Source organism: Hydractinia symbiolongicarpus, chromosome 7 (genome assembly GCF_029227915.1).
Source record: "Hydractinia symbiolongicarpus strain clone_291-10 chromosome 7, HSymV2.1, whole genome shotgun sequence".
Taxonomy (NCBI): Eukaryota; Metazoa; Cnidaria; class Hydrozoa; order Anthoathecata; family Hydractiniidae; genus Hydractinia; species Hydractinia symbiolongicarpus.
This window is the reverse complement of record NC_079881.1, coordinates 33,121,599-33,146,188: the sequence shown is the minus strand read 5'-3', so window position 1 is coordinate 33,146,188 and position 24,590 is coordinate 33,121,599. Positions and strand designations below refer to the sequence as shown.

At 49.1% G+C, this 24,590-nt stretch overlaps 46 non-coding genes across 46 annotated transcripts; all 46 read left to right on the top strand.

Moving 5' to 3' along the window:
• The first annotated feature begins 181 nt into the window (after positions 1 to 181).
• LOC130649705 (U4 spliceosomal RNA) lies at positions 182 to 320 on the top strand. The gene has a single exon (XR_008983128.1). It is a non-coding gene; the product is annotated as a U4 spliceosomal RNA (small nuclear RNA).
• A 395-nt stretch (positions 321 to 715) lies between these two features.
• LOC130649704 (U4 spliceosomal RNA) lies at positions 716 to 854 on the top strand. The gene has a single exon (XR_008983127.1). It is a non-coding gene; the product is annotated as a U4 spliceosomal RNA (small nuclear RNA).
• A 395-nt stretch (positions 855 to 1,249) lies between these two features.
• LOC130649703 (U4 spliceosomal RNA) lies at positions 1,250 to 1,388 on the top strand. Its single transcript, XR_008983126.1, has one exon. It is a non-coding gene; the product is annotated as a U4 spliceosomal RNA (small nuclear RNA).
• Positions 1,389 to 1,783: 395 nt separating this feature from the next.
• On the top strand, positions 1,784 to 1,922 carry LOC130649702 (U4 spliceosomal RNA). Its single transcript, XR_008983125.1, has one exon. It is a non-coding gene; the product is annotated as a U4 spliceosomal RNA (small nuclear RNA).
• Positions 1,923 to 2,317: 395 nt separating this feature from the next.
• On the top strand, positions 2,318 to 2,456 carry LOC130649700 (U4 spliceosomal RNA). The gene has a single exon (XR_008983123.1). It is a non-coding gene; the product is annotated as a U4 spliceosomal RNA (small nuclear RNA).
• A 395-nt stretch (positions 2,457 to 2,851) lies between these two features.
• On the top strand, positions 2,852 to 2,990 carry LOC130649699 (U4 spliceosomal RNA). The gene has a single exon (XR_008983122.1). It is a non-coding gene; the product is annotated as a U4 spliceosomal RNA (small nuclear RNA).
• A 395-nt stretch (positions 2,991 to 3,385) lies between these two features.
• On the top strand, positions 3,386 to 3,524 carry LOC130649698 (U4 spliceosomal RNA). The gene has a single exon (XR_008983121.1). It is a non-coding gene; the product is annotated as a U4 spliceosomal RNA (small nuclear RNA).
• Positions 3,525 to 3,919: 395 nt separating this feature from the next.
• LOC130649697 (U4 spliceosomal RNA) lies at positions 3,920 to 4,058 on the top strand. The gene has a single exon (XR_008983120.1). It is a non-coding gene; the product is annotated as a U4 spliceosomal RNA (small nuclear RNA).
• A 395-nt stretch (positions 4,059 to 4,453) lies between these two features.
• On the top strand, positions 4,454 to 4,592 carry LOC130649696 (U4 spliceosomal RNA). Its single transcript, XR_008983119.1, has one exon. It is a non-coding gene; the product is annotated as a U4 spliceosomal RNA (small nuclear RNA).
• Positions 4,593 to 4,987: 395 nt separating this feature from the next.
• LOC130649695 (U4 spliceosomal RNA) lies at positions 4,988 to 5,126 on the top strand. Its single transcript, XR_008983118.1, has one exon. It is a non-coding gene; the product is annotated as a U4 spliceosomal RNA (small nuclear RNA).
• A 395-nt stretch (positions 5,127 to 5,521) lies between these two features.
• Positions 5,522 to 5,660, top strand: LOC130649694 (U4 spliceosomal RNA). The gene has a single exon (XR_008983117.1). It is a non-coding gene; the product is annotated as a U4 spliceosomal RNA (small nuclear RNA).
• A 395-nt stretch (positions 5,661 to 6,055) lies between these two features.
• LOC130649693 (U4 spliceosomal RNA) lies at positions 6,056 to 6,194 on the top strand. Its single transcript, XR_008983116.1, has one exon. It is a non-coding gene; the product is annotated as a U4 spliceosomal RNA (small nuclear RNA).
• Positions 6,195 to 6,589: 395 nt separating this feature from the next.
• LOC130649692 (U4 spliceosomal RNA) lies at positions 6,590 to 6,728 on the top strand. Its single transcript, XR_008983115.1, has one exon. It is a non-coding gene; the product is annotated as a U4 spliceosomal RNA (small nuclear RNA).
• Positions 6,729 to 7,123: 395 nt separating this feature from the next.
• LOC130649691 (U4 spliceosomal RNA) lies at positions 7,124 to 7,262 on the top strand. The gene has a single exon (XR_008983114.1). It is a non-coding gene; the product is annotated as a U4 spliceosomal RNA (small nuclear RNA).
• Positions 7,263 to 7,657: 395 nt separating this feature from the next.
• On the top strand, positions 7,658 to 7,796 carry LOC130649689 (U4 spliceosomal RNA). Its single transcript, XR_008983112.1, has one exon. It is a non-coding gene; the product is annotated as a U4 spliceosomal RNA (small nuclear RNA).
• A 395-nt stretch (positions 7,797 to 8,191) lies between these two features.
• Positions 8,192 to 8,330, top strand: LOC130649688 (U4 spliceosomal RNA). Its single transcript, XR_008983111.1, has one exon. It is a non-coding gene; the product is annotated as a U4 spliceosomal RNA (small nuclear RNA).
• A 395-nt stretch (positions 8,331 to 8,725) lies between these two features.
• On the top strand, positions 8,726 to 8,864 carry LOC130649687 (U4 spliceosomal RNA). Its single transcript, XR_008983110.1, has one exon. It is a non-coding gene; the product is annotated as a U4 spliceosomal RNA (small nuclear RNA).
• A 395-nt stretch (positions 8,865 to 9,259) lies between these two features.
• Positions 9,260 to 9,398, top strand: LOC130649686 (U4 spliceosomal RNA). The gene has a single exon (XR_008983109.1). It is a non-coding gene; the product is annotated as a U4 spliceosomal RNA (small nuclear RNA).
• A 395-nt stretch (positions 9,399 to 9,793) lies between these two features.
• On the top strand, positions 9,794 to 9,932 carry LOC130649685 (U4 spliceosomal RNA). The gene has a single exon (XR_008983108.1). It is a non-coding gene; the product is annotated as a U4 spliceosomal RNA (small nuclear RNA).
• Positions 9,933 to 10,327: 395 nt separating this feature from the next.
• On the top strand, positions 10,328 to 10,466 carry LOC130650021 (U4 spliceosomal RNA). Its single transcript, XR_008983428.1, has one exon. It is a non-coding gene; the product is annotated as a U4 spliceosomal RNA (small nuclear RNA).
• Positions 10,467 to 10,861: 395 nt separating this feature from the next.
• Positions 10,862 to 11,000, top strand: LOC130649877 (U4 spliceosomal RNA). Its single transcript, XR_008983292.1, has one exon. It is a non-coding gene; the product is annotated as a U4 spliceosomal RNA (small nuclear RNA).
• Positions 11,001 to 11,395: 395 nt separating this feature from the next.
• LOC130649684 (U4 spliceosomal RNA) lies at positions 11,396 to 11,534 on the top strand. The gene has a single exon (XR_008983107.1). It is a non-coding gene; the product is annotated as a U4 spliceosomal RNA (small nuclear RNA).
• Positions 11,535 to 11,929: 395 nt separating this feature from the next.
• On the top strand, positions 11,930 to 12,068 carry LOC130649682 (U4 spliceosomal RNA). The gene has a single exon (XR_008983106.1). It is a non-coding gene; the product is annotated as a U4 spliceosomal RNA (small nuclear RNA).
• Positions 12,069 to 12,463: 395 nt separating this feature from the next.
• Positions 12,464 to 12,602, top strand: LOC130649681 (U4 spliceosomal RNA). Its single transcript, XR_008983105.1, has one exon. It is a non-coding gene; the product is annotated as a U4 spliceosomal RNA (small nuclear RNA).
• Positions 12,603 to 12,997: 395 nt separating this feature from the next.
• Positions 12,998 to 13,136, top strand: LOC130649680 (U4 spliceosomal RNA). The gene has a single exon (XR_008983104.1). It is a non-coding gene; the product is annotated as a U4 spliceosomal RNA (small nuclear RNA).
• A 395-nt stretch (positions 13,137 to 13,531) lies between these two features.
• LOC130649679 (U4 spliceosomal RNA) lies at positions 13,532 to 13,670 on the top strand. Its single transcript, XR_008983103.1, has one exon. It is a non-coding gene; the product is annotated as a U4 spliceosomal RNA (small nuclear RNA).
• A 395-nt stretch (positions 13,671 to 14,065) lies between these two features.
• LOC130649677 (U4 spliceosomal RNA) lies at positions 14,066 to 14,204 on the top strand. The gene has a single exon (XR_008983101.1). It is a non-coding gene; the product is annotated as a U4 spliceosomal RNA (small nuclear RNA).
• A 395-nt stretch (positions 14,205 to 14,599) lies between these two features.
• Positions 14,600 to 14,738, top strand: LOC130649676 (U4 spliceosomal RNA). Its single transcript, XR_008983100.1, has one exon. It is a non-coding gene; the product is annotated as a U4 spliceosomal RNA (small nuclear RNA).
• A 395-nt stretch (positions 14,739 to 15,133) lies between these two features.
• LOC130649675 (U4 spliceosomal RNA) lies at positions 15,134 to 15,272 on the top strand. The gene has a single exon (XR_008983099.1). It is a non-coding gene; the product is annotated as a U4 spliceosomal RNA (small nuclear RNA).
• Positions 15,273 to 15,667: 395 nt separating this feature from the next.
• LOC130649674 (U4 spliceosomal RNA) lies at positions 15,668 to 15,806 on the top strand. The gene has a single exon (XR_008983098.1). It is a non-coding gene; the product is annotated as a U4 spliceosomal RNA (small nuclear RNA).
• A 395-nt stretch (positions 15,807 to 16,201) lies between these two features.
• On the top strand, positions 16,202 to 16,340 carry LOC130649673 (U4 spliceosomal RNA). Its single transcript, XR_008983097.1, has one exon. It is a non-coding gene; the product is annotated as a U4 spliceosomal RNA (small nuclear RNA).
• A 395-nt stretch (positions 16,341 to 16,735) lies between these two features.
• On the top strand, positions 16,736 to 16,874 carry LOC130649672 (U4 spliceosomal RNA). The gene has a single exon (XR_008983096.1). It is a non-coding gene; the product is annotated as a U4 spliceosomal RNA (small nuclear RNA).
• A 395-nt stretch (positions 16,875 to 17,269) lies between these two features.
• On the top strand, positions 17,270 to 17,408 carry LOC130649671 (U4 spliceosomal RNA). Its single transcript, XR_008983095.1, has one exon. It is a non-coding gene; the product is annotated as a U4 spliceosomal RNA (small nuclear RNA).
• Positions 17,409 to 17,803: 395 nt separating this feature from the next.
• On the top strand, positions 17,804 to 17,942 carry LOC130649670 (U4 spliceosomal RNA). The gene has a single exon (XR_008983094.1). It is a non-coding gene; the product is annotated as a U4 spliceosomal RNA (small nuclear RNA).
• A 395-nt stretch (positions 17,943 to 18,337) lies between these two features.
• On the top strand, positions 18,338 to 18,476 carry LOC130649669 (U4 spliceosomal RNA). The gene has a single exon (XR_008983093.1). It is a non-coding gene; the product is annotated as a U4 spliceosomal RNA (small nuclear RNA).
• Positions 18,477 to 18,871: 395 nt separating this feature from the next.
• LOC130649668 (U4 spliceosomal RNA) lies at positions 18,872 to 19,010 on the top strand. Its single transcript, XR_008983092.1, has one exon. It is a non-coding gene; the product is annotated as a U4 spliceosomal RNA (small nuclear RNA).
• A 395-nt stretch (positions 19,011 to 19,405) lies between these two features.
• On the top strand, positions 19,406 to 19,544 carry LOC130649666 (U4 spliceosomal RNA). The gene has a single exon (XR_008983090.1). It is a non-coding gene; the product is annotated as a U4 spliceosomal RNA (small nuclear RNA).
• A 395-nt stretch (positions 19,545 to 19,939) lies between these two features.
• On the top strand, positions 19,940 to 20,078 carry LOC130649912 (U4 spliceosomal RNA). Its single transcript, XR_008983325.1, has one exon. It is a non-coding gene; the product is annotated as a U4 spliceosomal RNA (small nuclear RNA).
• A 395-nt stretch (positions 20,079 to 20,473) lies between these two features.
• On the top strand, positions 20,474 to 20,612 carry LOC130649886 (U4 spliceosomal RNA). The gene has a single exon (XR_008983300.1). It is a non-coding gene; the product is annotated as a U4 spliceosomal RNA (small nuclear RNA).
• Positions 20,613 to 21,007: 395 nt separating this feature from the next.
• LOC130649665 (U4 spliceosomal RNA) lies at positions 21,008 to 21,146 on the top strand. The gene has a single exon (XR_008983089.1). It is a non-coding gene; the product is annotated as a U4 spliceosomal RNA (small nuclear RNA).
• A 395-nt stretch (positions 21,147 to 21,541) lies between these two features.
• Positions 21,542 to 21,680, top strand: LOC130649664 (U4 spliceosomal RNA). The gene has a single exon (XR_008983088.1). It is a non-coding gene; the product is annotated as a U4 spliceosomal RNA (small nuclear RNA).
• A 395-nt stretch (positions 21,681 to 22,075) lies between these two features.
• LOC130649663 (U4 spliceosomal RNA) lies at positions 22,076 to 22,214 on the top strand. The gene has a single exon (XR_008983087.1). It is a non-coding gene; the product is annotated as a U4 spliceosomal RNA (small nuclear RNA).
• Positions 22,215 to 22,609: 395 nt separating this feature from the next.
• On the top strand, positions 22,610 to 22,748 carry LOC130649662 (U4 spliceosomal RNA). The gene has a single exon (XR_008983086.1). It is a non-coding gene; the product is annotated as a U4 spliceosomal RNA (small nuclear RNA).
• A 395-nt stretch (positions 22,749 to 23,143) lies between these two features.
• Positions 23,144 to 23,282, top strand: LOC130650585 (U4 spliceosomal RNA). Its single transcript, XR_008983970.1, has one exon. It is a non-coding gene; the product is annotated as a U4 spliceosomal RNA (small nuclear RNA).
• A 395-nt stretch (positions 23,283 to 23,677) lies between these two features.
• LOC130650583 (U4 spliceosomal RNA) lies at positions 23,678 to 23,816 on the top strand. The gene has a single exon (XR_008983969.1). It is a non-coding gene; the product is annotated as a U4 spliceosomal RNA (small nuclear RNA).
• Positions 23,817 to 24,211: 395 nt separating this feature from the next.
• Positions 24,212 to 24,350, top strand: LOC130650582 (U4 spliceosomal RNA). The gene has a single exon (XR_008983968.1). It is a non-coding gene; the product is annotated as a U4 spliceosomal RNA (small nuclear RNA).
• The last annotated feature ends 240 nt before the right edge of the window (positions 24,351 to 24,590 follow it).

Here is a 24,590-nt window from a genome sequence, read left to right as displayed (position 1 = left end):
GCTCGTTGCGGCACTGGCCCTTACTCTCACGACGACAACGGACACTTGTCTTAGTTCGGCTATGCATATGAAAACTGTTTAAGTCGCACAAGGGAAAGGCGAGGTGGGGACCAAAATGCCGTAACCACAAGCAATCGACAACGTTAAAGAAGCACGCGATGGTTGCCGTTCTTGTTGGGTTAGCTTTGCGCAGTGGCATTACCATAGCCAATGAGGTTTAACCGAGGCGTGGTGATTGCTAATTGAAAACTTTTCCCAATATCCCGCATGACGGCGTGAAACATCGCCGGCGTTGCAATATTTGGAGGTTCCCACTGGGACCATGCCTAAAAATAGAAATCTGCTGAGCTCACGAAGACTGCGTCGAATGCAAGAAAAGCGCAAAAATTCTTGTTTGCTCGCTTCCGAATGGAGAAGAACCCTTTCGTGTAAAGCAGGACACATTATGCATCGCCTCTTTTCAACGCAACTGGTCACTTCCGCAGACGGTGGGCATTCTAGGTGTAAATGGCGAATCAGTGGTGGAGACAAAGCGCTCGTTGCGGCACTGGCCCTTACTCTCACGACGACAACGGACACTTGTCTTAGTTCGGCTATGCATATGAAAACTGTTTAAGTGGCACAAGGGAAAGGCGAGGTGGGGACCAAAATGCCGTAACCACAAGCAATCGACAACGTTAAAGAAGCACGCGATGGTTGCCGTTCTTGTTGGGTTAGCTTTGCGCAGTGGCATTACCATAGCCAATGAGGTTTAACCGAGGCGTGGTGATTGCTAATTGAAAACTTTTCCCAATATCCCGCATGACGGCGTGAAACATCGCCGGCGTTGCAATATTTGGAGGTTCCCACTGGGACCATGCCTAAAAATAGAAATCTGCTGAGCTCACGAAGACTGCGTCGAATGCAAGAAAAGCGCAAAAATTCTTGTTTGCTCGCTTCCGAATGGAGAAGAACCCTTTCGTGTAAAGCAGGACACATTATGCATCGCCTCTTTTCAACGCAACTGGTCACTTCCGCAGACGGTGGGCATTCTAGGTGTAAATGGCGAATCAGTGGTGGAGACAAAGCGCTCGTTGCGGCACTGGCCCTTACTCTCACGACGACAACGGACACTTGTCTTAGTTCGGCTATGCATATGAAAACTGTTTAAGTGGCACAAGGGAAAGGCGAGGTGGGGACCAAAATGCCGTAACCACAAGCAATCGACAACGTTAAAGAAGCACGCGATGGTTGCCGTTCTTGTTGGGTTAGCTTTGCGCAGTGGCATTACCATAGCCAATGAGGTTTAACCGAGGCGTGGTGATTGCTAATTGAAAACTTTTCCCAATATCCCGCATGACGGCGTGAAACATCGCCGGCGTTGCAATATTTGGAGGTTCCCACTGGGACCATGCCTAAAAATAGAAATCTGCTGAGCTCACGAAGACTGCGTCGAATGCAAGAAAAGCGCAAAAATTCTTGTTTGCTCGCTTCCGAATGGAGAAGAACCCTTTCGTGTAAAGCAGGACACATTATGCATCGCCTCTTTTCAACGCAACTGGTCACTTCCGCAGACGGTGGGCATTCTAGGTGTAAATGGCGAATCAGTGGTGGAGACAAAGCGCTCGTTGCGGCACTGGCCCTTACTCTCACGACGACAACGGACACTTGTCTTAGTTCGGCTATGCATATGAAAACTGTTTAAGTGGCACAAGGGAAAGGCGAGGTGGGGACCAAAATGCCGTAACCACAAGCAATCGACAACGTTAAAGAAGCACGCGATGGTTGCCGTTCTTGTTGGGTTAGCTTTGCGCAGTGGCATTACCATAGCCAATGAGGTTTAACCGAGGCGTGGTGATTGCTAATTGAAAACTTTTCCCAATATCCCGCATGACGGCGTGAAACATCGCCGGCGTTGCAATATTTGGAGGTTCCCACTGGGACCATGCCTAAAAATAGAAATCTGCTGAGCTCACGAAGACTGCGTCGAATGCAAGAAAAGCGCAAAAATTCTTGTTTGCTCGCTTCCGAATGGAGAAGAACCCTTTCGTGTAAAGCAGGACACATTATGCATCGCCTCTTTTCAACGCAACTGGTCACTTCCGCAGACGGTGGGCATTCTAGGTGTAAATGGCGAATCAGTGGTGGAGACAAAGCGCTCGTTGCGGCACTGGCCCTTACTCTCACGACGACAACGGACACTTGTCTTAGTTCGGCTATGCATATGAAAACTGTTTAAGTGGCACAAGGGAAAGGTGAGGTGGGGACCAAAATGCCGTAACCACAAGCAATCGACAACGTTAAAGAAGCACGCGATGGTTGCCGTTCTTGTTGGGTTAGCTTTGCGCAGTGGCATTACCATAGCCAATGAGGTTTAACCGAGGCGTGGTGATTGCTAATTGAAAACTTTTCCCAATATCCCGCATGACGGCGTGAAACATCGCCGGCGTTGCAATATTTGGAGGTTCCCACTGGGACCATGCCTAAAAATAGAAATCTGCTGAGCTCACGAAGACTGCGTCGAATGCAAGAAAAGCGCAAAAATTCTTGTTTGCTCGCTTCCGAATGGAGAAGAACCCTTTCGTGTAAAGCAGGACACATTATGCATCGCCTCTTTTCAACGCAACTGGTCACTTACGCAGACGGTGGGCATTCTAGGTGTAAATGGCGAATCAGTGGTGGAGACAAAGCGCTCGTTGCGGCACTGGCCCTTACTCTCACGACGACAACGGACACTTGTCTTAGTTCGGCTATGCATATGAAAACTGTTTAAGTCGCACAAGGGAAAGGCGAGGTGGGGACCAAAATGCCGTAACCACAAGCAATCGACAACGTTAAAGAAGCACGCGATGGTTGCCGTTCTTGTTGGGTTAGCTTTGCGCAGTGGCATTACCATAGCCAATGAGGTTTAACCGAGGCGTGGTGATTGCTAATTGAAAACTTTTCCCAATATCCCGCATGACGGCGTGAAACATCGCCGGCGTTGCAATATTTGGAGGTTCCCACTGGGACCATGCCTAAAAGTAGAAATCTGCTGAGCTCACGAAGACTGCGTCGAATGCAAGAAAAGCGCAAAAATTCTTGTTTGCTCGCTTCCGAATGGAGAAGAACCCTTTCGTGTAAAGCAGGACACATTATGCATCGCCTCTTTTCAACGCAACTGGTCACTTCCGCAGACGGTGGGCATTCTAGGTGTAAATGGCGAATCAGTGGTGGAGACAAAGCGCTCGTTGCGGCACTGGCCCTTACTCTCACGACGACAACGGACACTTGTCTTAGTTCGGCTATGCATATGAAAACTGTTTAAGTGGCACAAGGGAAAGGCGAGGTGGGGACCAAAATGCCGTAACCACAAGCAATCGACAACGTTAAAGAAGCACGCGATGGTTGCCGTTCTTGTTGGGTTAGCTTTGCGCAGTGGCATTACCATAGCCAATGAGGTTTAACCGAGGCGTGGTGATTGCTAATTGAAAACTTTTCCCAATATCCCGCATGACGGCGTGAAACATCGCCGGCGTTGCAATATTTGGAGGTTCCCACTGGGACCATGCCTAAAAATAGAAATCTGCTGAGCTCACGAAGACTGCGTCGAATGCAAGAAAAGCGCAAAAATTCTTGTTTGCTCGCTTCCGAATGGAGAAGAACCCTTTCGTGTAAAGCAGGACACATTATGCATCGCCTCTTTTCAACGCAACTGGTCACTTCCGCAGACGGTGGGCATTCTAGGTGTAAATGGCGAATCAGTGGTGGAGACAAAGCGCTCGTTGCGGCACTGGCCCTTACTCTCACGACGACAACGGACACTTGTCTTAGTTCGGCTATGCATATGAAAACTGTTTAAGTGGCACAAGGGAAAGGCGAGGTGGGGACCAAAATGCCGTAACCACAAGCAATCGACAACGTTAAAGAAGCACGCGATGGTTGCCGTTCTTGTTGGGTTAGCTTTGCGCAGTGGCATTACCATAGCCAATGAGGTTTAACCGAGGCGTGGTGATTGCTAATTGAAAACTTTTCCCAATATCCCGCATGACGGCGTGAAACATCGCCGGCGTTGCAATATTTGGAGGTTCCCACTGGGACCATGCCTAAAAATAGAAATCTGCTGAGCTCACGAAGACTGCGTCGAATGCAAGAAAAGCGCAAAAATTCTTGTTTGCTCGCTTCCGAATGGAGAAGAACCCTTTCGTGTAAAGCAGGACACATTATGCATCGCCTCTTTTCAACGCAACTGGTCACTTCCGCAGACGGTGGGCATTCTAGGTGTAAATGGCGAATCAGTGGTGGAGACAAAGCGCTCGTTGCGGCACTGGCCCTTACTCTCACGACGACAACGGACACTTGTCTTAGTTCGGCTATGCATATGAAAACTGTTTAAGTGGCACAAGGGAAAGGCGAGGTGGGGACCAAAATGCCGTAACCACAAGCAATCGACAACGTTAAAGAAGCACGCGATGGTTGCCGTTCTTGTTGGGTTAGCTTTGCGCAGTGGCATTACCATAGCCAATGAGGTTTAACCGAGGCGTGGTGATTGCTAATTGAAAACTTTTCCCAATATCCCGCATGACGGCGTGAAACATCGCCGGCGTTGCAATATTTGGAGGTTCCCACTGGGACCATGCCTAAAAATAGAAATCTGCTGAGCTCACGAAGACTGCGTCGAATGCAAGAAAAGTGCAAAAATTCTTGTTTGCTCGCTTCCGAATGGAGAAGAACCCTTTCGTGTAAAGCAGGACACATTATGCATCGCCTCTTTTCAACGCAACTGGTCACTTCCGCAGACGGTGGGCATTCTAGGTGTAAATGGCGAATCAGTGGTGGAGACAAAGCGCTCGTTGCGGCACTGGCCCTTACTCTCACGACGACAACGGACACTTGTCTTTGTTCGGCTATGCATATGAAAACTGTTTAAGTCGCACAAGGGAAAGGCGAGGTGGGGACCAAAATGCCGTAACCACAAGCAATCGACAACGTTAAAGAAGCACGCGATGGTTGCCGTTCTTGTTGGGTTAGCTTTGCGCAGTGGCATTACCATAGCCAATGAGGTTTAACCGAGGCGTGGTGATTGCTAATTGAAAACTTTTCCCAATATCCCGCATGACGGCGTGAAACATCGCCGGCGTTGCAATATTTGGAGGTTCCCACTGGGACCATGCCTAAAAATAGAAATCTGCTGAGCTCACGAAGACTGCGTCGAATGCAAGAAAAGCGCAAAAATTCTTGTTTGCTCGCTTCCGAATGGAGAAGAACCCTTTCGTGTAAAGCAGGACACATTATGCATCGCCTCTTTTCAACGCAACTGGTCACTTCCGCAGACGGTGGGCATTCTAGGTGTAAATGGCGAATCAGTGGTGGAGACAAAGCGCTCGTTGCGGCACTGGCCCTTACTCTCACGACGACAACGGACACTTGTCTTAGTTCGGCTATGCATTTGAAAACTGTTTAAGTGGCACAAGGGAAAGGCGAGGTGGGGACCAAAATGCCGTAACCACAAGCAATCGACAACGTTAAAGAAGCACGCGATGGTTGCCGTTCTTGTTGGGTTAGCTTTGCGCAGTGGCATTACCATAGCCAATGAGGTTTAACCGAGGCGTGGTGATTGCTAATTGAAAACTTTTCCCAATATCCCGCATGACGGCGTGAAACATCGCCGGCGTTGCAATATTTGGAGGTTCCCACTGGGACCATGCCTAAAAATAGAAATCTGCTGAGCTCACGAAGACTGCGTCGAATGCAAGAAAAGCGCAAAAATTCTTGTTTGCTCGCTTCCGAATGGAGAAGAACCCTTTCGTGTAAAGCAGGACACATTATGCATCGCCTCTTTTCAACGCAACTGGTCACTTCCGCAGACGGTGGGCATTCTAGGTGTAAATGGCGAATCAGTGGTGGAGACAAAGCGCTCGTTGCGGCACTGGCCCTTACTCTCACGACGACAACGGACACTTGTCTTAGTTCGGCTATGCATATGAAAACTGTTTAAGTGGCACAAGGGAAAGGCGAGGTGGGGACCAAAATGCCGTAACCACAAGCAATCGACAACGTTAAAGAAGCACGCGATGGTTGCCGTTCTTGTTGGGTTAGCTTTGCGCAGTGGCATTACCATAGCCAATGAGGTTTAACCGAGGCGTGGTGATTGCTAATTGAAAACTTTTCCCAATATCCCGCATGACGGCGTGAAACATCGCCGGCGTTGCAATATTTGGAGGTTCCCACTGGGACCATGCCTAAAAATAGAAATCTGCTGAGCTCACGAAGACCGCGTCGAATGCAAGAAAAGTGCAAAAATTCTTGTTTGCTCGCTTCCGAATGGAGAAGAACCCTTTCGTGTAAAGCAGGACACATTATGCATCGCCTCTTTTCAACGCAACTGGTCACTTCCGCAGACGGTGGGCATTCTAGGTGTAAATGGCGAATCAGTGGTGGAGACAAAGCGCTCGTTGCGGCACTGGCCCTTACTCTCACGACGACAACGGACACTTGTCTTAGTTCGGCTATGCATATGAAAACTGTTTAAGTCGCACAAGGGAAAGGCGAGGTGGGGACCAAAATGCCGTAACCACAAGCAATCGACAACGTTAAAGAAGCACGCGATGGTTGCCGTTCTTGTTGGGTTAGCTTTGCGCAGTGGCATTACCATAGCCAATGAGGTTTAACCGAGGCGTGGTGATTGCTAATTGAAAACTTTTCCCAATATCCCGCATGACGGCGTGAAACATCGCCGGCGTTGCAATATTTGGAGGTTCCCACTGGGACCATGCCTAAAAATAGAAATCTGCTGAGCTCACGAAGACTGCGTCGAATGCAAGAAAAGCGCAAAAATTCTTGTTTGCTCGCTTCCGAATGGAGAAGAACCCTTTCGTGTAAAGCAGGACACATTATGCATCGCCTCTTTTCAACGCAACTGGTCACTTCCGCAGACGGTGGGCATTCTAGGTGTAAATGGCGAATCAGTGGTGGAGACAAAGCGCTCGTTGCGGCACTGGCCCTTACTCTCACGACGACAACGGACACTTGTCTTAGTTCGGCTATGCATATGAAAACTGTTTAAGTCGCACAAGGGAAAGGCGAGGTGGGGACCAAAATGCCGTAACCACAAGCAATCGACAACGTTAAAGAAGCACGCGATGGTTGCCGTTCTTGTTGGGTTAGCTTTGCGCAGTGGCATTACCATAGCCAATGAGGTTTAACCGAGGCGTGGTGATTGCTAATTGAAAACTTTTCCCAATATCCCGCATGACGGCGTGAAACATCGCCGGCGTTGCAATATTTGGAGGTTCCCACTGGGACCATGCCTAAAAATAGAAATCTGCTGAGCTCACGAAGACTGCGTCGAATGCAAGAAAAGCGCAAAAATTCTTGTTTGCTCGCTTCCGAATGGAGAAGAACCCTTTCGTGTAAAGCAGGACACATTATGCATCGCCTCTTTTCAACGCAACTGGTCACTTCCGCAGACGGTGGGCATTCTAGGTGTAAATGGCGAATCAGTGGTGGAGACAAAGCGCTCGTTGCGGCACTGGCCCTTACTCTCACGACGACAACGGACACTTGTCTTAGTTCGGCTATGCATATGAAAACTGTTTAAGTGGCACAAGGGAAAGGCGAGGTGGGGACCAAAATGCCGTAACCACAAGCAATCGACAACGTTAAAGAAGCACGCGATGGTTGCCGTTCTTGTTGGGTTAGCTTTGCGCAGTGGCATTACCATAGCCAATGAGGTTTAACCGAGGCGTGGTGATTGCTAATTGAAAACTTTTCCCAATATCCCGCATGACGGCGTGAAACATCGCCGGCGTTGCAATATTTGGAGGTTCCCACTGGGAACATGCCTAAAAATAGAAATCTGCTGAGCTCACGAAGACTGCGTCGAATGCAAGAAAAGCGCAAAAATTCTTGTTTGCTCGCTTCCGAATGGAGAAGAACCCTTTCGTGTAAAGCAGGACACATTATGCATCGCCTCTTTTCAACGCAACTGGTCACTTCCGCAGACGGTGGGCATTCTAGGTGTAAATGGCGAATCAGTGGTGGAGACAAAGCGCTCGTTGCGGCACTGGCCCTTACTCTCACGACGACAACGGACACTTGTCTTAGTTCGGCTATGCATATGAAAACTGTTTAAGTCGCACAAGGGAAAGGCGAGGTGGGGACCAAAATGCCGTAACCACAAGCAATCGACAACGTTAAAGAAGCACGCGATGGTTGCCGTTCTTGTTTGGTTAGCTTTGCGCAGTGGCATTACCATAGCCAATGAGGTTTAACCGAGGCGTGGTGATTGCTAATTGAAAACTTTTCCCAATATCCCGCATGACGGCGTGAAACATCGCCGGCGTTGCAATATTTGGAGGTTCCCACTGGGACCATGCCTAAAAATAGAAATCTGCTGAGCTCACGAAGACTGCGTCGAATGCAAGAAAAGCGCAAAAATTCTTGTTTGCTCGCTTCCGAATGGAGAAGAACCCTTTCGTGTAAAGCAGGACACATTATGCATCGCCTCTTTTCAACGCAACTGGTCACTTCCGCAGACGGTGGGCATTCTAGGTGTAAATGGCGAATCAGTGGTGGAGACAAAGCGCTCGTTGCGGCACTGGCCCTTACTCTCACGACGACAACGGACACTTGTCTTAGTTCGGCTATGCATATGAAAACTGTTTAAGTCGCACAAGGGAAAGGCGAGGTGGGGACCAAAATGCCGTAACCACAAGCAATCGACAACGTTAAAGAAGCACGCGATGGTTGCCGTTCTTGTTGGGTTAGCTTTGCGCAGTGGCATTACCATAGCCAATGAGGTTTAACCGAGGCGTGGTGATTGCTAATTGAAAACTTTTCCCAATATCCCGCATGACGGCGTGAAACATCGCCGGCGTTGCAATATTTGGAGGTTCCCACTGGGACCATGCCTAAAAATAGAAATCTGCTGAGCTCACGAAGACTGCGTCGAATGCAAGAAAAGCGCAAAAATTCTTGTTTGCTCGCTTCCGAATGGAGAAGAACCCTTTCGTGTAAAGCAGGACACATTATGCATCGCCTCTTTTCAACGCAACTGGTCACTTCCGCAGACGGTGGGCATTCTAGGTGTAAATGGCGAATCAGTGGTGGAGACAAAGCGCTCGTTGCGGCACTGGCCCTTACTCTCACGACGACAACGGACACTTGTCTTAGTTCGGCTATGCATATGAAAACTGTTTAAGTCGCACAAGGGAAAGGCGAGGTGGGGACCAAAATGCCGTAACCACAAGCAATCGACAACGTTAAAGAAGCACGCGATGGTTGCCGTTCTTGTTGGGTTAGCTTTGCGCAGTGGCATTACCATAGCCAATGAGGTTTAACCGAGGCGTGGTGATTGCTAATTGAAAACTTTTCCCAATATCCCGCATGACGGCGTGAAACATCGCCGGCGTTGCAATATTTGGAGGTTCCCACTGGGACCATGCCTAAAAATAGAAATCTGCTGAGCTCACGAAGACTGCGTCGAATGCAAGAAAAGCGCAAAAATTCTTGTTTGCTCGCTTCCGAATGGAGAAGAACCCTTTCGTGTAAAGCAGGACACATTATGCATCGCCTCTTTTCAACGCAACTGGTCACTTCCGCAGACGGTGGGCATTCTAGGTGTAAATGGCGAATCAGTGGTGGAGACAAAGCGCTCGTTGCGGCACTGGCCCTTACTCTCACGACGACAACGGACACTTGTCTTAGTTCGGCTATGCATATGAAAACTGTTTAAGTGGCACAAGGGAAAGGCGAGGTGGGGACCAAAATGCCGTAACCACAAGCAATCGACAACGTTAAAGAAGCACGCGATGGTTGCCGTTCTTGTTGGGTTAGCTTTGCGCAGTGGCATTACCATAGCCAATGAGGTTTAACCGAGGCGTGGTGATTGCTAATTGAAAACTTTTCCCAATATCCCGCATGACGGCGTGAAACATCGCCGGCGTTGCAATATTTGGAGGTTCCCACTGGGACCATGCCTAAAAATAGAAATCTGCTGAGCTCACGAAGACTGCGTCGAATGCAAGAAAAGCGCAAAAATTCTTGTTTGCTCGCTTCCGAATGGAGAAGAACCCTTTCGTGTAAAGCAGGACACATTATGCATCGCCTCTTTTCAACGCAACTGGTCACTTCCGCAGACGGTGGGCATTCTAGGTGTAAATGGCGAATCAGTGGTGGAGACAAAGCGCTCGTTGCGGCACTGGCCCTTACTCTCACGACGACAACGGACACTTGTCTTAGTTCGGCTATGCATATGAAAACTGTTTAAGTCGCACAAGGGAAAGGCGAGGTGGGGACCAAAATGCCGTAACCACAAGCAATCGACAACGTTAAAGAAGCACGCGATGGTTGCCGTTCTTGTTGGGTTAGCTTTGCGCAGTGGCATTACCATAGCCAATGAGGTTTAACCGAGTCGTGGTGATTGCTAATTGAAAACTTTTCCCAATATCCCGCATGACGGCGTGAAACATCGCCGGCGTTGCAATATTTGGAGGTTCCCACTGGGACCATGCCTAAAAATAGAAATCTGCTGAGCTCACGAAGACTGCGTCGAATGCAAGAAAAGCGCAAAAATTCTTGTTTGCTCGCTTCCGAATGGAGAAGAACCCTTTCGTGTAAAGCAGGACACATTATGCATCGCCTCTTTTCAACGCAACTGGTCACTTCCGCAGACGGTGGGCATTCTAGGTGTAAATGGCGAATCAGTGGTGGAGACAAAGCGCTCGTTGCGGCACTGGCCCTTACTCTCACGACGACAACGGACACTTGTCTTAGTTCGGCTATGCATATGAAAACTGTTTAAGTCGCACAAGGGAAAGGCGAGGTGGGGACCAAAATGCCGTAACCACAAGCAATCGACAACGTTAAAGAAGCACGCGATGGTTGCCGTTCTTGTTGGGTTAGCTTTGCGCTGTGGCATTACCATAGCCAATGAGGTTTAACCGAGGCGTGGTGATTGCTAATTGAAAACTTTTCCCAATATCCCGCATGACGGCGTGAAACATCGCCGGCGTTGCAATATTTGGAGGTTCCCACTGGGACCATGCCTAAAAATAGAAATCTGCTGAGCTCACGAAGACTGCGTCGAATGCAAGAAAAGCGCAAAAATTCTTGTTTGCTCGCTTCCGAATGGAGAAGAACCCTTTCGTGTAAAGCAGGACACATTATGCATCGCCTCTTTTCAACGCAACTGGTCACTTCCGCAGACGGTGGGCATTCTAGGTGTAAATGGCGAATCAGTGGTGGAGACAAAGCGCTCGTTGCGGCACTGGCCCTTACTCTCACGACGACAACGGACACTTGTCTTAGTTCGGCTATGCATATGAAAACTGTTTAAGTCGCACAAGGGAAAGGCGAGGTGGGGACCAAAATGCCGTAACCACAAGCAATCGACAACGTTAAAGAAGCACGCGATGGTTGCCGTTCTTGTTGGGTTAGCTTTGCGCAGTGGCATTACCATAGCCAATGAGGTTTAACCGAGGCGTGGTGATTGCTAATTGAAAACTTTTCCCAATATCCCGCATGACGGCGTGAAACATCGCCGGCGTTGCAATATTTGGAGGTTCCCACTGGGACCATGCCTAAAAATAGAAATCTGCTGAGCTCACGAAGACTGCGTCGAATGCAAGAAAAGCGCAAAAATTCTTGTTTGCTCGCTTCCGAATGGAGAAGAACCCTTTCGTGTAAAGCAGGACACATTATGCATCGCCTCTTTTCAACGCAACTGGTCACTTCCGCAGACGGTGGGCATTCTAGGTGTAAATGGCGAATCAGTGGTGGAGACAAAGCGCTCGTTGCGGCACTGGCCCTTACTCTCACGACGACAACGGACACTTGTCTTAGTTCGGCTATGCATATGAAAACTGTTTAAGTGGCACAAGGGAAAGGCGAGGTGGGGACCAAAATGCCGTAACCACAAGCAATCGACAACGTTAAAGAAGCACGCGATGGTTGCCGTTCTTGTTGGGTTAGCTTTGCGCAGTGGCATTACCATAGCCAATGAGGTTTAACCGAGGCGTGGTGATTGCTAATTGAAAACTTTTCCCAATATCCCGCATGACGGCGTGAAACATCGCCGGCGTTGCAATATTTGGAGGTTCCCACTGGGACCATGCCTAAAAATAGAAATCTGCTGAGCTCACGAAGACTGCGTCGAATGCAAGAAAAGCGCAAAAATTCTTGTTTGCTCGCTTCCGAATGGAGAAGAACCCTTTCGTGTAAAGCAGGACACATTATGCATCGCCTCTTTTCAACGCAACTGGTCACTTCCGCAGACGGTGGGCATTCTAGGTGTAAATGGCGAATCAGTGGTGGAGACAAAGCGCTCGTTGCGGCACTGGCCCTTACTCTCACGACGACAACGGACACTTGTCTTAGTTCGGCTATGCATATGAAAACTGTTTAAGTCGCACAAGGGAAAGGCGAGGTGGGGACCAAAATGCCGTAACCACAAGCAATCGACAACGTTAAAGAAGCACGCGATGGTTGCCGTTCTTGTTGGGTTAGCTTTGCGCAGTGGCATTACCATAGCCAATGAGGTTTAACCGAGGCGTGGTGATTGCTAATTGAAAACTTTTCCCAATATCCCGCATGACGGCGTGAAACATCGCCGGCGTTGCAATATTTGGAGGTTCCCACTGGGACCATGCCTAAAAATAGAAATCTGCTGAGCTCACGAAGACTGCGTCGAATGCAAGAAAAGCGCAAAAATTCTTGTTTGCTCGCTTCCGAATGGAGAAGAACCCTTTCGTGTAAAGCAGGACACATTATGCATCGCCTCTTTTCAACGCAACTGGTCACTTCCGCAGACGGTGGGCATTCTAGGTGTAAATGGCGAATCAGTGGTGGAGACAAAGCGCTCGTTGCGGCACTGGCCCTTACTCTCACGACGACAACGGACACTTGTCTTAGTTCGGCTATGCATATGAAAACTGTTTAAGTCGCACAAGGGAAAGGCGAGGTGGGGACCAAAATGCCGTAACCACAAGCAATCGACAACGTTAAAGAAGCACGCGATGGTTGCCGTTCTTGTTGGGTTAGCTTTGCGCAGTGGCATTACCATAGCCAATGAGGTTTAACCGAGGCGTGGTGATTGCTAATTGAAAACTTTTCCCAATATCCCGCATGACGGCGTGAAACATCGCCGGCGTTGCAATATTTGGAGGTTCCCACTGGGACCATGCCTAAAAATAGAAATCTGCTGAGCTCACGAAGACTGCGTCGAATGCAAGAAAAGCGCAAAAATTCTTGTTTGCTCGCTTCCGAATGGAGAAGAACCCTTTCGTGTAAAGCAGGACACATTATGCATCGCCTCTTTTCAACGCAACTGGTCACTTCCGCAGACGGTGGGCATTCTAGGTGTAAATGGCGAATCAGTGGTGGAGACAAAGCGCTCGTTGCGGCACTGGCCCTTACTCTCACGACGACAACGGACACTTGTCTTAGTTCGGCTATGCATATGAAAACTGTTTAAGTCGCACAAGGGAAAGGCGAGGTGGGGACCAAAATGCCGTAACCACAAGCAATCGACAACGTTAAAGAAGCACGCGATGGTTGCCGTTCTTGTTGGGTTAGCTTTGCGCAGTGGCATTACCATAGCCAATGAGGTTTAACCGAGGCGTGGTGATTGCTAATTGAAAACTTTTCCCAATATCCCGCATGACGGCGTGAAACATCGCCGGCGTTGCAATATTTGGAGGTTCCCACTGGGACCATGCCTAAAAATAGAAATCTGCTGAGCTCACGAAGACTGCGTCGAATGCAAGAAAAGCGCAAAAATTCTTGTTTGCTTGCTTCCGAATGGAGAAGAACCCTTTCGTGTAAAGCAGGACACATTATGCATCGCCTCTTTTCAACGCAACTGGTCACTTCCGCAGACGGTGGGCATTCTAGGTGTAAATGGCGAATCAGTGGTGGAGACAAAGCGCTCGTTGCGGCACTGGCCCTTACTCTCACGACGACAACGGACACTTGTCTTAGTTCGGCTATGCATATGAAAACTGTTTAAGTGGCACAAGGGAAAGGCGAGGTGGGGACCAAAATGCCGTAACCACAAGCAATCGACAACGTTAAAGAAGCACGCGATGGTTGCCGTTCTTGTTGGGTTAGCTTTGCGCAGTGGCATTACCATAGCCAATGAGGTTTAACCGAGGCGTGGTGATTGCTAATTGAAAACTTTTCCCAATATCCCGCATGACGGCGTGAAACATCGCCGGCGTTGCAATATTTGGAGGTTCCCACTGGGACCATGCCTAAAAATAGAAATCTGCTGAGCTCACGAAGACTGCGTCGAATGCAAGAAAAGCGCAAAAATTCTTGTTTGCTCGCTTCCGAATGGAGAAGAACCCTTTCGTGTAAAGCAGGACACATTATGCATCGCCTCTTTTCAACGCAACTGGTCACTTCCGCAGACGGTGGGCATTCTAGGTGTAAATGGCGAATCAGTGGTGGAGACAAAGCGCTCGTTGCGGCACTGGCCCTTACTCTCACGACGACAACGGACACTTGTCTTAGTTCGGCTATGCATATGAAAACTGTTTAAGTCGCACAAGGGAAAGGCGAGGTGGGGACCAAAATGCCGTAACCACAAGCAATCGACAACGTTAAAGAAGCACGCGATGGTTGCCGTTCTTGTTGGGTTAGCTTTGCGCAGTGGCATTACCATAGCCAATGAGGTTTAACCGAGGCGTGGTGATTGCTAATTGAAAACTTTTCCCAATATCCCGCATGACGGCGTGAAACATCGCCGGCGTTGCAATATTTGGAGGTTCCCACTGGGACCATGCCTAAAAATAGAAATCTGCTGAGCTCACGAAGACTGCGTCGAATGCAAGAAAAGCGCAAAAATTCTTGTTTGCTCGCTTCCGAATGGAGAAGAACCCTTTCGTGTAAAGCAGGACACATTATGCATCGCCTCTTTTCAACGCAACTGGTCACTTCCGCAGACGGTGGGCATTCTAGGTGTAAATGGCGAATCAGTGGTGGAGACAAAGCGCTCGTTGCGGCACTGGCCCTTACTCTCACGACGACAACGGACACTTGTCTTAGTTCGGCTATGCATATGAAAACTGTTTAAGTCGCACAAGGGAAAGGCGAGGTGGGGACCAAAATGCCGTAACCACAAGCAATCGACAACGTTAAAGAAGCACGCGATGGTTGCCGTTCTTGTTGGGTTAGCTTTGCGCAGTGGCATTACCATAGCCAATGAGGTTTAACCGAGGCGTGGTGATTGCTAATTGAAAACTTTTCCCAATATCCCGCATGACGGCGTGAAACATCGCCGGCGTTGCAATATTTGGAGGTTCCCACTGGGACCATGCCTAAAAATAGAAATCTGCTGAGCTCACGAAGACTGCGTCGAATGCAAGAAAAGCGCAAAAATTCTTGTTTGCTCGCTTCCGAATGGAGAAGAACCCTTTCGTGTAAAGCAGGACACATTATGCATCGCCTCTTTTCAACGCAACTGGTCACTTCCGCAGACGGTGGGCATTCTAGGTGTAAATGGCGAATCAGTGGTGGAGACAAAGCGCTCGTTGCGGCACTGGCCCTTACTCTCACGACGACAACGGACACTTGTCTTAGTTCGGCTATGCATATGAAAACTGTTTAAGTCGCACAAGGGAAAGGCGAGGTGGGGACCAAAATGCCGTAACCACAAGCAATCGACAACGTTAAAGAAGCACGCGATGGTTGCCGTTCTTGTTGGGTTAGCTTTGCGCAGTGGCATTACCATAGCCAATGAGGTTTAACCGAGGCGTGGTGATTGCTAATTGAAAACTTTTCCCAATATCCCGCATGACGGCGTGAAACATCGCCGGCGTTGCAATATTTGGAGGTTCCCACTGGGACCATGCCTAAAAATAGAAATCTGCTGAGCTCACGAAGACTGCGTCGAATGCAAGAAAAGCGCAAAAATTCTTGTTTGCTCGCTTCCGAATGGAGAAGAACCCTTTCGTGTAAAGCAGGACACATTATGCATCGCCTCTTTTCAACGCAACTGGTCACTTCCGCAGACGGTGGGCATTCTAGGTGTAAATGGCGAATCAGTGGTGGAGACAAAGCGCTCGTTGCGGCACTGGCCCTTACTCTCACGACGACAACGGACACTTGTCTTAGTTCGGCTATGCATATGAAAACTGTTTAAGTCGCACAAGGGAAAGGCGAGGTGGGGACCAAAATGCCGTAACCACAAGCAATCGACAACGTTAAAGAAGCACGCGATGGTTGCCGTTCTTGTTGGGTTAGCTTTGCGCAGTGGCATTACCATAGCCAATGAGGTTTAACCGAGGCGTGGTGATTGCTAATTGAAAACTTTTCCCAATATCCCGCATGACGGCGTGAAACATCGCCGGCGTTGCAATATTTGGAGGTTCCCACTGGGACCATGCCTAAAAATAGAAATCTGCTGAGCTCACGAAGACTGCGTCGAATGCAAGAAAAGCGCAAAAATTCTTGTTTGCTCGCTTCCGAATGGAGAAGAACCCTTTCGTGTAAAGCAGGACACATTATGCATCGCCTCTTTTCAACGCAACTGGTCACTTCCGCAGACGGTGGGCATTCTAGGTGTAAATGGCGAATCAGTGGTGGAGACAAAGCGCTCGTTGCGGCACTGGCCCTTACTCTCACGACGACAACGGACACTTGTCTTAGTTCGGCTATGCATATGAAAACTGTTTAAGTGGCACAAGGGAAAGGCGAGGTGGGGACCAAAATGCCGTAACCACAAGCAATCGACAACGTTAAAGAAGCACGCGATGGTTGCCGTTCTTGTTGGGTTAGCTTTGCGCAGTGGCATTACCATAGCCAATGAGGTTTAACCGAGGCGTGGTGATTGCTAATTGAAAACTTTTCCCAATATCCCGCATGACGGCGTGAAACATCGCCGGCGTTGCAATATTTGGAGGTTCCCACTGGGACCATGCCTAAAAATGGAAATCTGCTGAGCTCACGAAGACTGCGTCGAATGCAAGAAAAGCGCAAAAATTCTTGTTTGCTCGCTTCCGAATGGAGAAGAACCCTTTCGTGTAAAGCAGGACACATTATGCATCGCCTCTTTTCAACGCAACTGGTCACTTCCGCAGACGGTGGGCATTCTAGGTGTAAATGGCGAATCAGTGGTGGAGACAAAGCGCTCGTTGCGGCACTGGCCCTTACTCTCACGACGACAACGGACACTTGTCTTAGTTCGGCTATGCATATGAAAACTGTTTAAGTGGCACAAGGGAAAGGCGAGGTGGGGACCAAAATGCCGTAACCACAAGCAATCGACAACGTTAAAGAAGCACGCGATGGTTGCCGTTCTTGTTGGGTTAGCTTTGCGCAGTGGCATTACCATAGCCAATGAGGTTTAACCGAGGCGTGGTGATTGCTAATTGAAAACTTTTCCCAATATCCCGCATGACGGCGTGAAACATCGCCGGCGTTGCAATATTTGGAGGTTCCCACTGGGACCATGCCTAAAAATAGAAATCTGCTGAGCTCACGAAGACTGCGTCGAATGCAAGAAAAGCGCAAAAATTCTTGTTTGCTCGCTTCCGAATGGAGAAGAACCCTTTCGTGTAAAGCAGGACACATTATGCATCGCCTCTTTTCAACGCAACTGGTCACTTCCGCAGACGGTGGGCATTCTAGGTGTAAATGGCGAATCAGTGGTGGAGACAAAGCGCTCGTTGCGGCACTGGCCCTTACTCTCACGACGACAACGGACACTTGTCTTAGTTCGGCTATGCATATGAAAACTGTTTAAGTGGCACAAGGGAAAGGCGAGGTGGGGACCAAAATGCCGTAACCACAAGCAATCGACAACGTTAAAGAAGCACGCGATGGTTGCCGTTCTTGTTGGGTTAGCTTTGCGCAGTGGCATTACCATAGCCAATGAGGTTTAACCGAGGCGTGGTGATTGCTAATTGAAAACTTTTCCCAATATCCCGCATGACGGCGTGAAACATCGCCGGCGTTGCAATATTTGGAGGTTCCCACTGGGACCATGCCTAAAAATAGAAATCTGCTGAGCTCACGAAGACTGCGTCGAATGCAAGAAAAGCGCAAAAATTCTTGTTTGCTCGCTTCCGAATGGAGAAGAACCCTTTCGTGTAAAGCAGGACACATTATGCATCGCCTCTTTTCAACGCAACTGGTCACTTCCGCAGACGGTGGGCACTCTATGTGTAAATGGCGAATCAGTGGTGGAGACAAAGCGCTCGTTGCGGCACTGGCCCTTACTCTCACGACGACAACGGACACTTGTCTTAGTTCGGCTATGCATATGAAAACTGTTTAAGTGGCACAAGGGAAAGGCGAGGTGGGGACCAAAATGCCGTAACCACAAGCAATCGACAACGTTAAAGAAGCACGCGATGGTTGCCGTTCTTGTTGGGTTAGCTTTGCGCAGTGGCATTACCATAGCCAATGAGGTTTAACCGAGGCGTGGTGATTGCTAATTGAAAACTTTTCCCAATATCCCGCATGACGGCGTGAAACATCGCCGGCGTTGCAATATTTGGAGGTTCCCACTGGGACCATGCCTAAAAATAGAAATCTGCTGAGCTCACGAAGACTGCGTCGAATGCAAGAAAAGCGCAAAAATTCTTGTTTGCTCGCTTCCGAATGGAGAAGAACCCTTTCGTGTAAAGCAGGACACATTATGCATCGCCTCTTTTCAACGCAACTGGTCACTTCCGCAGACGGTGGGCACTCTATGTGTAAATGGCGAATCAGTGGTGGAGACAAAGCGCTCGTTGCGGCACTGGCCCTTACTCTCACGACGACAACGGACACTTGTCTTAGTTCGGCTATGCATATGAAAACTGTTTAAGTGGCACAAGGGAAAGGCGAGGTGGGGACCAAAATGCCGTAACCACAAGCAATCGACAACGTTAAAGAAGCACGCGATGGTTGCCGTTCTTGTTGGGTTAGCTTTGCGCAGTGGCATTACCATAGCCAATGAGGTTTAACCGAGGCGTGGTGATTGCTAATTGAAAACTTTTCCCAATATCCCGCATGACGGCGTGAAACATCGCCGGCGTTGCAATATTTGGAGGTTCCCACTGGGACCATGCCTAAAAATAGAAATCTGCTGAGCTCACGAAGACTGCGTCGAATGCAAGAAAAGCGCAAAAATTCTTGTTTGCTCTCTTCCGAATGGAGAAGAACCCTTTCGTGTAAAGCAGGACACATTATGCATCGCCTCTTTTCAACGCAACTGGTCACTTCCGCAGACGGTGGGCATTCTAGGTGTAAATGGCGAATCAGTGGTGGAGACAAAGCGCTCGTTGCGGCACTGGCCCTTACTCTCACGACGACAACGGACACTTGTCTTAGTTCGGCTATGCATATGAAAACTGTTTAAGTGGCACAAGGGAAAGGCGAGGTGGGGACCAAAATGCCGTAACCACAAGCAATCGACAACGTTAAAGAAGCACGCGATGGTTGCCGTTCTTGTTGGGTTAGCTTTGCGCAGTGGCATTACCATAGCCAATGAGGTTTAACCGAGGCGTGGTGATTGCTAATTGAAAACTTTTCCCAATATCCCGCATGACGGCGTGAAACATCGCCGGCGTTGCAATATTTGGAGGTTCCCACTGGGACCATGCCTAAAAATAGAAATCTGCTGAGCTCACAAAGACTGCGTCGAATGCAAGAAAAGCGCAAAAATTCTTGTTTGCTCGCTTCCGAATGGAGAAGAACCCTTTCGTGTAAAGCAGGACACATTATGCATCGCCTCTTTTCAACGCAACTGGTCACTTCCGCAGACGGTGGGCATTCTAGGTGTAAATGGCGAATCAGTGGTGGAGACAAAGCGCTCGTTGCGGCACTGGCCCTTACTCTCACGACGACAACGGACACTTGTCTTAGTTCGGCTATGCATATGAAAACTGTTTAAGTCGCACAAGGGAAAGGCGAGGTGGGGACCAAAATGCCGTAACCACAAGCAATCGACAACGTTAAAGAAGCACGCGATGGTTGCCGTTCTTGTTGGGTTAGCTTTGCGCAGTGGCATCACCATAGCCAATGAGGTTTAACCGAGGCGTGGTGATTGCTAATTGAAAACTTTTCCCAATATCCCGCATGACGGCGTGAAACATCGCCGGCGTTGCAATATTTGGAGGTTCCCACTGGGACCATGCCTAAAAATAGAAATCTGCTGAGCTCACGAAGACTGCGTCGAATGCAAGAAAAGCGCAAAAATTCTTGTTTGCTCGCTTCCGAATGGAGAAGAACCCTTTCGTGTAAAGCAGGACACATTATGCATCGCCTCTTTTCAACGCAACTGGTCACTTCCGCAGACGGTGGGCATTCTAGGTGTAAATGGCGAATCAGTGGTGGAGACAAAGCGCTCGTTGCGGCACTGGCCCTTACTCTCACGACGACAACGGACACTTGTCTTAGTTCGGCTATGCATATGAAAACTGTTTAAGTCGCACAAGGGAAAGGCGAGGTGGGGACCAAAATGCCGTAACCACAAGCAATCGACAACGTTAAAGAAGCACGCGATGGTTGCCGTTCTTGTTGGGTTAGCTTTGCGCAGTGGCATTACCATAGCCAATGAGGTTTAACCGAGGCGTGGTGATTGCTAATTGAAAACTTTTCCCAATATCCCGCATGACAGCGTGAAACATCGCCGGCGTTGCAATATTTGGAGGTTCCCACTGGAACCATGCCTAAAAATAGAAATCTGCTGAGCTCACGAAGACTGCGTCGAATGCAAGAAAAGCGCAAAAATTCTTGTTTGCTCGCTTCCGAATGGAGAAGAACCCTTTCGTGTAAAGCAGGACACATTATGCATCGCCTCTTTTCAACGCAACTGGTCACTTCCGCAGACGGTGGGCATTCTAGGTGTAAATGGCGAATCAGTGGTGGAGACAAAGCGCTCGTTGCGGCACTGGCCCTTACTCTCACGACGACAACGGACACTTGTCTTAGTTCGGCTATGCATATGAAAACTGTTTAAGTCGCACAAGGGAAAGGCGAGGTGGGGACCAAAATGCCGTAACCACAAGCAATCGACAACGTTAAAGAAGCACGCGATGGTTGCCGTTCTTGTTGGGTTAGCTTTGCGCAGTGGCATTACCATAGCCAATGAGGTTTAACCGAGGCGTGGTGATTGCTAATTGAAAACTTTTCCCAATATCCCGCATGACGGCGTGAAACATCGCCGGCGTTGCAATATTTGGAGGTTCCCACTGGGACCATGCCTAAAAATAGAAATCTGCTGAGCTCACGAAGACTGCGTCGAATGCAAGAAAAGCGCAAAAATTCTTGTTTGCTCGCTTCCGAATGGAGAAGAACCCTTTCGTGTAAAGCAGGACACATTATGCATCGCCTCTTTTCAACGCAACTGGTCACTTCCGCAGACGGTGGGCATTCTAGGTGTAAATGGCGAATCAGTGGTGGAGACAAAGCGCTCGTTGCGGCACTGGCCCTTACTCTCACGACGACAACGGACACTTGTCTTAGTTCGGCTATGCATATGAAAACTGTTTAAGTCGCACAAGGGAAAGGCGAGGTGGGGACCAAAATGCCGTAACCACAAGCAATCGACAACGTTAAAGAAGCACGCGATGGTTGCCGTTCTTGTTGGGTTAGCTTTGCGCAGTGGCATTACCATAGCCAATGAGGTTTAACCGAGGCGTGGTGATTGCTAATTGAAAACTTTTCCCAATATCCCGCATGACGGCGTGAAACATCGCCGGCGTTGCAATATTTGGAGGTTCCCACTGGGACCATGCCTAAAAATAGAAATCTGCTGAGCTCACGAAGACTGCGTCGAATGCAAGAAAAGCGCAAAAATTCTTGTTTGCTCGCTTCCGAATGGAGAAGAACCCTTTCGTGTAAAGCAGGACACATTATGCATCGCCTCTTTTCAACGCAACTGGTCACTTCCGCAGACGGTGGGCATTCTAGGTGTAAATGGCGAATCAGTGGTGGAGACAAAGCGCTCGTTGCGGCACTGGCCCTTACTCTCACGACGACAACGGACACTTGTCTTAGTTCGGCTATGCATATGAAAACTGTTTAAGTCGCACAAGGGAAAGGCGAGGTGGGGACCAAAATGCCGTAACCACAAGCAATCGACAACGTTAAAGAAGCACGCGATGGTTGCCGTTCTTGTTGGGTTAGCTTTGCGCAGTGGCATTACCATAGCCAATGAGGTTTAACCGAGGCGTGGTGATTGCTAATTGAAAACTTTTCCCAATATCCCGCATGACGGCGTGAAACATCGCCGGCGTTGCAATATTTGGAGGTTCCCACTGGGACCATGCCTAAAAATAGAAATCTGCTGAGCTCACGAAGACTGCGTCGAATGCAAGAAAAGCGCAAAAATTCTTGTTTGCTCGCTTCCGAATGGAGAAGAACCCTTTCGTGTAAAGCAGGACACATTATGCATCGCCTCTTTTCAACGCAACTGGTCACTTCCGCAGACGGTGGGCATTCTAGGTGTAAATGGCGAATCAGTGGTGGAGACAAAGCGCTCGTTGCGGCACTGGCCCTTACTCTCACGACGACAACGGACACTTGTCTTCGTTCGGCTATGCATATGAAAACTGTTTAAGTCGCACAAGGGAAAGGCGAGGTGGGGACCAAAATGCCGTAACCACAAGCAATCGACAACGTTAAAGAAGCACGCGATGGTTGCCGTTCTTGTTGGGTTAGCTTTGCGCAGTGGCATTACCATAGCCAATGAGGTTTAACCGAGGCGTGGTGATTGCTAATTGAAAACTTTTCCCAATATCCCGCATGACGGCGTGAAACATCGCCGGCGTTGCAATATTTGGAGGTTCCCACTGGGACCATGCCTAAAAATAGAAATCTGCTGAGCTCACGAAGACTGCGTCGAATGCAAGAAAAGCGCAAAAATTCTTGTTTGCTCGCTTCCGAATGGAGAAGAACCCTTTCGTGTAAAGCAGGACACATTATGCATCGCCTCTTTTCAACGCAACTGGTCACTTCCGCAGACGGTGGGCATTCTAGGTGTAAATGGCGAATCAGTGGTGGAGACAAAGCGCTCGTTGCGGCACTGGCCCTTACTCTCACGACGACAACGGACACTTGTCTTAGTTCGGCTATGCATATGAAAACTGTTTAAGTCGCACAAGGGAAAGGCGAGGTGGGGACCAAAATGCCGTAACCACAAGCAATCGACAACGTTAAAGAAGCACGCGATGGTTGCCGTTCTTGTTGGGTTAGCTTTGCGCAGTGGCATTACCATAGCCAATGAGGTTTAACCGAGGCGTGGTGATTGCTAATTGAAAACTTTTCCCAATATCCCGCATGACGGCGTGAAACATCGCCGGCGTTGCAATATTTGGAGGTTCCCACTGGGACCATGCCTAAAAATAGAAATCTGCTGAGCTCACGAAGACTGCGTCGAATGCAAGAAAAGCGCAAAAATTCTTGTTTGCTCGCTTCCGAATGGAGAAGAACCCTTTCGTGTAAAGCAGGACACATTATGCATCGCCTCTTTTCAACGCAACTGGTCACTTCCGCAGACGGTGGGCATTCTAGGTGTAAATGGCGAATCAGTGGTGGAGACAAAGCGCTCGTTGCGGCACTGGCCCTTACTCTCACGACGACAACGGACACTTGTCTTAGTTCGGCTATGCATATGAAAACTGTTTAAGTCGCACAAGGGAAAGGCGAGGTGGGGACCAAAATGCCGTAACCACAAGCAATCGACAACGTTAAAGAAGCACGCGATGGTTGCCGTTCTTGTTGGGTTAGCTTTGCGCAGTGGCATTACCATAGCCAATGAGGTTTAACCGAGGCGTGGTGATTGCTAATTGAAAACTTTTCCCAATATCCCGCATGACGGCGTGAAACATCGCCGGCGTTGCAATATTTGGAGGTTCCCACTGGGACCATGCCTAAAAATAGAAATCTGCTGAGCTCACGAAGACTGCGTCGAATGCAAGAAAAGCGCAAAAATTCTTGTTTGCTCGCTTCCGAATGGAGAAGAACCCTTTCGTGTAAAGCAGGACACATTATGCATCGCCTCTTTTCAACGCAACTGGTCACTTCCGCAGACGGTGGGCATTCTAGGTGTAAATGGCGAATCAGTGGTGGAGACAAAGCGCTCGTTGCGGCACTGGCCCTTACTCTCACGACGACAACGGACACTTGTCTTCGTTCGGCTATGCATATGAAAACTGTTTAAGTCGCACAAGGGAAAGGCGAGGTGGGGACCAAAATGCCGTAACCACAAGCAATCGACAACGTTAAAGAAGCACGCGATGGTTGCCGTTCTTGTTGGGTTAGCTTTGCGCAGTGGCATTACCATAGCCAATGAGGTTTAACCGAGGCGTGGTGATTGCTAATTGAAAACTTTTCCCAATATCCCGCATGACGGCGTGAAACATCGCCGGCGTTGCAATATTTGGAGGTTCCCACTGGGACCATGCCTAAAAATAGAAATCTGCTGAGCTCACGAAGACTGCGTCGAATGCAAGAAAAGCGCAAAAATTCTTGTTTGCTCGCTTCCGAATGGAGAAGAACCCTTTCGTGTAAAGCAGGACACATTATGCATCGCCTCTTTTCAACGCAACTGGTCACTTCCGCAGACGGTGTGCATTCTAGGTGTAGCTGGCGAATCAGTGGTGGAGACAAAGCGCTCGTTGCGGCACTGGCCCTTACTC